Source organism: Thalassophryne amazonica, chromosome 6 (assembly GCF_902500255.1).
Source record: "Thalassophryne amazonica chromosome 6, fThaAma1.1, whole genome shotgun sequence".
In the NCBI taxonomy this organism is placed as follows: domain Eukaryota; kingdom Metazoa; phylum Chordata; class Actinopteri; order Batrachoidiformes; family Batrachoididae; genus Thalassophryne; species Thalassophryne amazonica.
The window spans coordinates 116,622,495-116,633,888 of NC_047108.1; the positions used below are offsets into that span (position 1 = coordinate 116,622,495).

At 40.3% G+C, this 11,394-nt stretch overlaps 1 protein-coding gene across 1 annotated transcript in view; it reads right to left on the reverse strand.

Moving 5' to 3' along the window:
* The window catches only part of LOC117512968 (thymocyte selection-associated high mobility group box protein TOX-like), a 255,724-nt gene that overhangs the window by 205,024 nt on the left and 39,306 nt on the right, over positions 1–11,394 (reverse strand). The window lies entirely within an intron of this gene.

Genomic DNA, 11,394 nt, shown 5'->3' on the forward strand with positions numbered 1-11,394 from the left:
CTGGATCAGTTGTCAGCCAAGGTGGTTGCCATCTAGGACCCGGGTCGGTTCTGTGGTATGGTGGACCAGGTGACACACAGTACAATCGCAAGTTCTCAGACGTGGCTAGGCTTGATCTGGTGACTGATCATGGACAAACCCTACTACACCTGGTGAACTTTGATGCACCAGATCAATTCATTAGAAGAAATAATCAAATTACAAACATTTTTAATGTTTTAAATAAACTTTCAAAAGATTTTCACAAACACAATGTGAAGCATGACCTTCAATTTAATTCATTTTATTTATACAGCACCTTGTCTGTTATTTGTCAGACGCTCCTACATTTAAATTGAGATTCAGGATAAAAGTTGGAAGCTCAACATTTTAAACGGTTTCATCTCACTTTTATTCTCAACTCTAAATTCAGCGTTGGAGTGCAGCGAGCTGACGCGCCTGATTCAGTTGGACAGGTACAGTGAGAATTTATTCATTTTCTCATAAGCAAGTAAGTGCTTTTTGAGGTTTTAACTCCCCCCAACTTCGCCTGTATCCCTGTGCATTAGCAATTATCATCATTTAGAGAAGCCACTTCTTTTCCCTGTAGAGAGTTTTCTCTTTTTTCCTCTCCTTGCCTTGGCCTGTTTCAGAGTATGGACTCTGAAACAGACCCACAGCACGTGTTCTGTCTTTTCAAACACACTCTCACAGGCTGTCGTTATGTGTAAGTCAGATGTCTTCTGTTGGTTCACAGCCGCTTCACACTCCCACAAGCAATTTCACTTTTAGCACACAACTTGAGAAACCTTTTCATTTTACAGTAAGACCTCATGAAAGTGCCGTTATGACCTCAACAATTTATATTTTACTCACTCTTCGTCTGCAGGGCGTCTAAGTGCACGCACAGCGAGTGTTACTATGGGGACGAGGCCTTTTCTATTGTGGCAACAGACAACAGCTGTCTTTACCTTTGGCAGGCAAACGGCTTCATTAAGGGCAGCCATGTTTGTTTTTGTGCCCGATACCTAGCCCTAAGCAAACACGGTCATATCTCCACACTGCAGCTATCGCCGTCTCAACATTTCCTTCCCTTTTGTGGAGGGGACCCCTGGCACGCTGAGCCGGCTGTATGTTTTTCCCCCCGCGAGCCCATGCCAGGCTGCCAACGGCTTTCAAAGAATGCACGGTTAATTGAGAAATTTAGCAGAAGTTTGAACTGACGAAATGCTGAAATCACAGCGATGGCACTGCAGAGATGCTGGGAATGTTGGGTACAGAGTATACAAATAATGTGTGTCATTATACTGCCCGATATTGCATCTCGTGGTATGCGGCAAGAAAGCCGTCTTTGTTTGTGGCGTGGTAGAAGTGATAAAGGCTTCATTATTTGGTGCGCTCGTAGCAAACAGTAAAATCTGCAGTGAAAGGTTTCATTGGCATATTTTCTCCTCTCTCAGCACTGTGTACGCCGTGAGTGACAAGGCAGGTTGAATTCATAACGCTTTGACAAAAATTCCATTTAAGAGGGAAAATGGCACTGAATGTCATTCCATTACTGTAGACAGCAAACACGGGAACACTTTCCCCCAGAAGGCATTCGCATTAACTTATACAAAATGGCACAGACTATACATTTGGATTTCCCATATGTATTGAAGTATTTTTGCAGTATTTCCAAAATGTACTTATTTAATTCCCCCCCACACACACACCCAGTCACCCAACCCTTACATTTTTACCATTTGTCAAGACCAAAGTCACAATCCATTGTGAAATGAGGTCTTAATGTGGAGTAATGAGGCTGTCATGGCAAAGCAGTCTCCGCTTGTTTGAGTTTGACTCATGTCGTAGATTCAATTAAATCAGCTGAAGTCAAGCTGGCTGCAGGCCAGTTCGGTAATGGGTGACCTCATTCAAACAATGCTCTGACATATTGGAACAATAAGAGGAAGGGCCTTGAGTCAGTCCCAAAAGCAAACTCCACTCTGAAGCGATAAGGTAGAAAAAAGAATTACACAGAAGTCGCCAAAGTGTTTGAAAAATTCATGCGGCTGTGTGTCTTCAGGGGGGTCATGTCATTTTTAATGCTGTGTTTATGTATTTGGGGGAGGTGATGGTCTAGTGGTTAACGTGTTGGGCTTGACACCAGAAGATCCTTGGTTCAAATCCCAGCCTGACTGGAAAATCACTAAGGGCCCTTGGGCAAGGTCCTTAATCCCCTATTGCTCCCGGCCTTCTGTGGCAGCACCCTGACATCGGGGTGAATGTGAGGCATCTGATGCAGATGGAAAAGCGCTATATAAATACAGTCCATTTACCATTTTACCATTATTTCTATGCGTCACGTTAAGAGGACAAGAATCTGTTTCCAATCGTATGGCTGAGACTCCTCCCACTCGAGGCAAAAAACAAAAACAAACAAAAAATAACAGCTCGTGCCAAAAGGATACAGATGGATGCATGGCTACAGTGGGGGTTTACTTATATATTCATTTTGAGTGATAATTACGTAATTATCTGGATAGCAACTGAGCTACATGAGCTAACTTGCCTTACCGTGCACAATTATGAGGCGACTTTCCATTACCCTTCAAGTTGCGAAATTTTCAAGTAGAGAACTGAACATATGTTCAATGAAAACATGTATTGTGAAAGAAAAACAAAACAAAATATCCTTCAAAATATTGAAAAAAAGAACTTTTTTTGCTTGCAGATGATTTGAAAAGGCCATATTTTGCAAAACAGCAACGGAAACTCTCTTTCCATGATTATAGGCAGTGGTGGGAACACTTCCAATAATCCGATAACAGATAATTATCAAAGATAATGTTTTCATTATCGGATTATCTTTTTAGATAACTTTAAAAACCATCATCGGACTAATTATCTTCCGATGAATTGCCGTCCGATAACTTTTAGACCAACAACGTAGTAAACCAAGCTGAACAGTGAAAAACATTTTTAAAACTTAAAAGCAGTAGAGACCTACCTGTTAAAAGTGTCCTAATAGGTATATTGTTCTAACCTCTGCAAACAGAAGAGAGCTGTTTTCAGAAGAAACCACTCTATCCTCTGTAGACAAAGGAGAACTGGTGACCCCCCCCCAAAAAAAAAATCATTTCCTTTAACACCATACTGATATAATCGCAATATCACCCAAGTCATCCAGAGGCACACATTTTTTAACTTATGGTTCAAATTTTAACCTACTCATTTTGGACAAGTTATTTAAAATTACTGTCATGTCTGAAGTTTTATAAAGTGAAAATATCAGATATATGTTTTCGTTTTAAAGTAATGTGCTAATTTTTAAGGTTTTGTGAGCACATGCTGTGCCCGGCAGCAATGCATTATGGATAGCATAGGGTAATCTCAGACGTTCACGACAGGACAAATGCATTTCAGACACTCTGTTCAGGCTCCACGGACAACAGCATTAAACTCTAGTGTCTAAAACTCTCGTGAATATATTCTCTGGGTTTATAGACGTTACTGTATTTGCGTTTGTTAAATTCCACGCATCTTAAATGTAGCAGACACGGATTATCTGGAATTTTGTTTGGCAAGTTTTCAAGGCCGCTACTGCCATCTACTGGCCAGTAGTGTTCATGGCAATATTCGCCCCAAGTACTAAGCGTCTGGGTACCAGTAGATGGCAGTGTTCTATTTATTTTGACCCGGTTATATCAGATGGTGGTCAAATCAACTTTTTGCCTTTGCAAATGGCTTTTTTTTTTTTTTTTACAAATTAAGTTTAAAAACAACAACAACAACAACAAAAAAACATTACAAGACAGCTCTGCGGTTGGATGCTTGTAGCTCTTCAGCAGCAGGAGGTGGTCGTGAGATGTTAAAGCTTGTTACTCCACTACACAATGCAGGACGCGCGATTAACCTGAAACTCGGTCCAAAAAATTCTCACACGAATGAAAAATCATCTGAAAAATGGCCAAAACACGCACAGTGTAAAGCCAACATTTATGTGTCAAGATAAGGCTTTTCAGAACTGACCAATTGTTGACCTTGTCTTTTGTTTTATCAATGTTTTTATTATTTATTATTGCATTTTAACTTGTGAAGTGCTTTGTGACTTATGTCTGTGAAAGGCACTATATAAATAAATTTACTTACTTACTAATATTGAGTGCACATTTTACAACATCATCAAACGTGCACACGGCACTAATAAAACGTGCGCACATTCTCTCCACATGCAAAACATTTTGCGATGACACTTCCAGGGCTCTGTAAAAATGCCTGTTTTTACAAATAAAAATGGAATATTTTACAAAAGCACATTTATCTTTAAACCAACACACTACACATGTCACATTAACGTGTTGGTTTACATAATGAATGACTGAACCAATCAGTGTTTAGCAGAGGCACTTTTACCCAGAATGCTTTGCGGTCTGTGTTTGTTACAAAACCTCAGAATTAGTGCATTATTCAACATTAAAAGATATATGTTATATTTTAACTTTGTACAAATGACAGAATTGACATTAATGGAGTTCTTCTATCAGTATTTTCACAAAACCATAACTTAGTATGACTTCATTTTTCAAGACCTCCGCCTGACCGGAGCATTATGATTAGTAGAGACCTGATTTTGTGGGTGCTCTTAGGATTCTTCTGTGCAGCTTCCTACAGGGGGCAGCATGGTCAAACATGGAAGTACTGGCTCATTCTTTGGGTCTTTTGATGCTTTCAAAAGCGATCATGCTAAAAGTCAATTTCAGCTTCTTAGTAATTGCAAATGTACCAGAGCCAATACTGGAATTTATCAGTTATCGATTATCTGTGACTTCCGATACATTTTTGGGTGGTTTATTGGTTTATCTTTATCAAAGATAACTTTTCAGTTATCTGATTATCTGTTATCGAAGTTAATTTTTTTGGTCATCTGTGCCCACCACTGATTACAGGTCATATGACCTACAGAAGCGCTTTTTCCATCTGCATTAGAAGCTCAAAGCATTTTACAATGATGCCTCACATTCACCCATTCACACAGACACACTCACACAACGATGTCAGGCTGCTGCCATACAAGGTGCTCACTACACACCAGGAGCAACTTGGCAATTAAGGACCTTGCCCAAGGGCCCTTAGCGATTTTCCAGTCTGCCTGGGTGTTGAACCAAGGATCCTCTGGTCTGAAGCCCAATGCTCAACCACTAGACCATCACCTCCTGTCCCATTTTACTACAATACACAAATTTGCTTTGCCCATAAATGAAGTTCCAGAAATCTTAATGCCAACTAACTAAATAACTGTATGTGAAGATCCAAAGCTTACGTGAAGATCCATCTTCAAGATCCAAGACTTTACATGTGACCTTAAACAGACCACCGGATGCCACAAAATTAATAAAACAAAAATGTAGTCTGAAGAGGATCCAAGGATTATTGGACCTGAGTCAACATATAGTCAGATTCAACAGAAGGAAAACCCAAAACCAGAATGATGCACCAGAACTACCCCTTGAACTTGTAGAAGACCACATGATCCAAGCTGCATGAGGATTAGATCCACTCAGATAGTGCTGCACAGACCCCAAAACAACATGAAACCAAGCCCAAAGTTAACCAGAATGAATATGATTTGGGCCCAACCTGACTTGGGTCATAGTCAAGTCATAGCAGTTGAAAAGGTCTGAACTCATGAAGATCTGTTGTGGTGAGTGCATGGTCAAATTCAGCAAAATTAATAACTCAGTGACCAGAGTTGGTAAAGTAAATGGACTGCATTTATATAGTGTTTTTTCATCTGCATCAGACACTCAAAGCGTTTTGCAAATAATGCCTCATATTCACCCCGATGTGAGGGTGCTGCCATACAAGGTACTCACTACACAACGGGAGCAACTAGGGGATTAAGGACCTTTCCCAAGGGCCCTTAGTGATTTCCGGTCAGGCTGGGGTTTGAACAAAATTTCAACGGATTTCAAGCCCAACGCTTTAACCACTAGACCAACACTTCCCTAAACTGTGCAACCTTTCAAATTTCACAAAATTTAGTTTCTGCCAAAATCCAGGTGTTATGTCAGATTATTTTTTAAACGTTGCAAATTTACAGCTTATTCTATTGAAGAGAACATATTTATCTGGGGGGGATTCCATGGTGAATACTGTCTTATCCTTCAAACACCATCGTGCAGATGAACTGCAGGAGAAAGCGCGTGTGTGTATGCGTGAGGTTTTGAGATGACCTTTGACCTGTCCCACTTGCTTAATGTATGTTCCTGGCATGCTAAATCACTTCAGAGGTGTTATCTGGTTATAAAAACAGCGTTTTTAGATTTAAAAGTGTTTATTTCTTGCTAACTTTTACTAAATATATGAGAAACCGATTTAGAGATATAACATGTTTCTGAACATTTTCCACGATCTTGTTTTTTTCTTTACTCAGATTGGCAGTCAGCATGTTCTTAAAAGCATGCACAGCTCGGGGGGGGGGGGAAGCGTTGCTGTCAAATGTAGCTCATTGCATCTGACTGCTTGAATTTCTACCCTTCAGGAGTCAAAATTCCAAATCATTTCCAGAAAGTAAAGAAAGAAAGAATTTTAAAGAAGAAAGAATTTCAATCATATTGGTAATATGAATCCATTATTTAAATACTAAGGAATAAAATTATGGTGCCAAAGAAAATTCTTTTTACGACTTAAAAAACCCCAAAGGCCACACAGCTTTAAGCAACCAATTCAAACAGGGAAACAACACTCTCACTGTGAATAAAACATAAGACGATGCACTCAAGAATGGGTGCTCTGTGACCTTTGACCCCTGCTTCCTCTCCTTGTAATCAAACCTTCCAGTGGTTCTGAGATAAAACTATGCTTTTCAAACACAGCTGGTGCATTTCTGCTTTTGGAGGTTTCGCTTGATCTCTGAAGTCTGAACTAATTTATTTAGATTTTAAAATGCCTGGAATCTAAATCATGACACAAACACTCCCACAGCTATGTAAACAACCTTTCCAGTCTTATTCTACAAACACGCCGTCTGAGCAATAACTTCAACGCCAAAGGCAAACGCACTCCACACGTTTGGATGGGTCTGCGCTGTCAGACAGAGACAGGGGGTGCTCCTCAGTTTGTGTCCGGCACACAGGTCTGTCTGGTGTCACGCCGCTCTCCATGCACAGCGAATGACAAAGCGTCAAGTCCATTTATTAAGCTGAAATTTACAGTGTGAAGAGACCAAGGTATTCTAAAGGTTTTGCAGAATAAACAGAACGGAGGTAATGAAATCAAAGCGCAGCCCTCATCATAGTCTGGTTTGTCTACTCATGAAGGCAATAACAGTTACAGTAAACAGACAAAAGGGCACGAACACACTAACTGCAGGTCGTTACACAGTGTTCCCTCTGGCCCTTATCCCCATTAGAAAATAAAACTCAGGACAATAAGTGACAGGCTGGTCTCAGCTCTGTGCACTGTAGACCCACGATGGAGGCTCAGAGAAGACTCAATTAGAGGCTCAATTCACTGTATACTGAAGCAAACAGTAAAGTCACTCAGGATCACGACGCAACAAGATGAAGGTGTGACTGCGCTGCATAAACTGGACCATATATACGTGTGAGCTGAGTGACATCAACCTTAAAGGGGTCACTGAGTAAAATTGTTTCTGGTAAGATATGGTCTGGGTTTCATGTTCAGTACCCTCATCGGTCCACACGTCCATTTAATTGTGCATAAACAAACTCCCCTGCAAGAAAAACTGATGCACAATTTGGACTTGTGTGATGTGTCAAGTATGATCATATCTGGACTCCTGTTTGCCCTGTGCAAGACACGTCCACACTGCGTGCACACTTGTTACAGCCGCAACTATTTAAAAGATATTTCTGAAACACCTGGAGGCCGACATTAGCTTGCTAAAGGTGCCTTGACACTTGCACAAATTTGATCCACGCACTTGCACACAATCTGTCATGCAGGAGAGTAAACTCGTTGTAAGCCGTTGTAAACTGTGCGCGGCTTCATGCAAGTGCGCAAAGAAAATTTTGAAATGTTCAAAATCTCTGTCACACATTAATCATGTGAAGTTCACGTGAACATTGTGCAAACAGTTAAAAAAAAACACTGCATGTGAGTGGGAGTGATTGCATCAGCGCACCGCATCACTGCGCAGCTCATCTGAACAATTATAACGAGATGTTAAATCAATAATAAACATACTTTTACAGCTACTCATAAGAAGGAAATAACATGCAACTGTTTTACTAAGCCATTACAATACAAACACTACAAATAATTACCTTATAGATGGTTCCAGATGTGTTTTCCACCTCATGAAGCACAGGCGACAGAGAGGAAAAAAAAGCTGCAGATGAACCAGTCCTCTGTGATTCTGGAAGGGATTAGAGGTGTTTTCATCAGCCAGCTCTGAGAGAAAATGATTAATCCGCTACAAAATAACTGTTTTATATACGCAGCGTCCAGTGGCACAAAGCCCTGCATCCAGCTAGGAACACAGCGGGTGGCACTGGCACAACGAAGTGCGCAGAAATGTGGAGCCAAAATGTGTGCAAGTGTCCAGGCACCTTAAGAAGGTACAAGGGGCGACTGAGATGTTTTGAGCCTGACTGAGAAAAAGTAGGGTGTGGTTCTTCATCTTTTGCATGACGAGAAACCAACATTTCTCAGTATTGCATCCAGTGAGTCAAAAAGTCACACATTCTCAAGAAATGTTAGTTTCTCAGAATGCAAAAGATGGAGAACCAAGCCCTACTTTTTCTGGGTGAGGCTCAAAACTTCTCAATCAGCCCTCTTCGATAAGACGACTCCTTTGGCTGTTACAATACGACCCTTCGGCTGCTCCCTTGTTTTCACTCGGGGTCACCGCATCAAATCCAAAGCGGCTCTTCATGTTGATTAGGCACAAGTTTTACACCGGATGCCCTTCCTGACACAACTGCACATTACATGGAGAAATGTGGTGTGGGTGGAGTTTGAACCAGGAACCTTTCGCACTGAAACCAAGCGCACTAATCATTTGGAACCACCCCTGCACAACTCCTTTAACTGTAAAAGATGCAAAAGGAAAATTTGTTTGAGGGTCGATATCGGAGCTAAAGTATATCAAAGGCGAATTTCAGCATCCGGATATGATCAGCTTATATTGCTCATATTATTTGTAGTAAGTTCTATATACTGATGGTCTGTGATAATTTACATAGAACAATACCACAGCCACAAGGGAATCCAAAGGCAAAATGTTTTTCCAAATGTGTTGCAGGCCTTAGGAATTGACCGATAATCATCTTGGCCAATTATTGGCCCAGTCATTTAGCAATCTGAGATTTCTGACGTCCGCCAATCTGGATCCAGATCAAAGCCTACTAAAGTGAATCCTGATCCATAATCCGTATCGGGATCACCTCCAAAATTCAGTGGAGTCTTCCATGTCTTAATATCTATCTGTGGTGCAAATTTGGTGAGAATCTGTGGTGCAGTTTTGATGTAATCCTTCAAAGCCTATGTAAAGTGAAATCTTGATCCAAAATCCAGATCCAGATCTGGATCATCGCCAAAATTTAATGGAGTCTTCCATGGCCTAATATCTATCTGTGGCGAATATTTTGTCAAAATCCATGCAGCAGTTTTGACATAATCCTGGTAACAGACAGACAGACAAGTAAATAAATAACTGACAATTTTATTACGTCCTTGGTGAACATAATTAAATGAAGCTGACCACAAAAACATGAAATATCTTGCCATTATTTTATTTTATTTTTTCCTTAAATTTTCCATGCTGTGCAAATATGGAGTTAAATTTGTCTCATTAATAGTTGCAAAAGCACAGAGAGTGATTTACAAGTACCCCTTGATTTGTACATGGGCTTTGTGATAATATTTAATGTTAATATTAAATAAATTCATAATATTAAATAATATTATTACATTTTAATAACAGTCTTTTGATGTCAATTTCAATTGCAATTTTAGGGGCACTTCTAAAATAATAAAAAAATAATAATAAAATTTAAAAATGGCTGTTTGTGCAATATTTTGTGTGGGGGTTTTTTTGGTGGGGGGGGGGGCGCTCAGAGGGGGTCTCACCTGGGGAGTAATTCAGTGTCGAACCACCACTGCTGTCCACCTTCCCCCAATAAATCTGTTTCCATATGTAAGTAGTTAGACAAAAAATATATTTAACACACACTTCTGAAAATACATATATTTTCACTTTTCTTTTGTATTTGGAGATGAATTAAGATGGAATGACAACCAATGATTTGTGTACATTTTAATAATAATAATATCAATAGTAATAATCATAATGATGATGATGATGATGATTATTATTAGGGTATTCTGAATAAATATTTAATATATTATATACAGACAGATATATATATATATATATATATATATATATATATATATATATATATATATATATATATATATATATATATATATATATATATATATATATATATATATATATATATATATATATATATACATACGAGGTCTGTCCAAAAAGTAACGGACCTTTTTATTTTTTTCAAAAACTATATGGATTTGAATCACGTGTGATTGCATCAGCCAAGCTTGAACCTTCGTGCGCATGTGTGAGTTTTTTCACGCCTGTCGGTTGCGTCATTTGCCTGTGAGCAGGCTTTGTGTGAGCACTGGTCCATCCCCCTTGTCGGATTTTTATTGTCAGGGAAATGTCTGAATGATTTGGAGCTTTGCTGCATCAAATTTTTCCAGAAACTGTGAGAGACCTCCAGGTGGACACCATTCGGAAAATTCAGATGGCTTTCAGGGACAATTTTATGGGGATCACACAGATTGAGGAGTGTTACAGCCAGTTTAAAGACCGCCCACAGCGGCTGAGAGCGCGCCGCACTCCGAGCGGTGATCGACAGGCTCAAACGACCAGATCATTTCCAAACTGAACGCTGTGTTGATCCGGGACGTTGTCTGACTACCACAGAAATGGCAGAAGACGTGGACATCAAGACTTTTTCGGCACATTCCACTGTTACAAGAGTTTTTGTCATGGAAAGAGGAGCGGAGGAATGCGCCACCGTACCGCGAATGGCGTGGCACAAAACCACAGGAATTCGCGCGTCGGGACGGAGCCGCATGGCGCAAAGCAACGCCGTGATGAAGCCTCACAGGACATGTTCTGGCATGTCCAGCTAATCCACAATTTCTCGAATAGTCACACGACTGAAAAGCCACTGAAAGCCATCTGAAAGCCGTCCTGTGAGACCAACACGGAGGTGGTTTTGTGCCACGCCATTCGCGGCACGGTGGCACATTCCTCCGTTCCTCTTTCCATGACAAAAACTCCTGTAACAATGGAATATGCCGAAAAAGTCTTGATGTCCACGTCTTCTGCCATTTCTGTGGTAGTCAGACGACGTCCCGGATCAACAC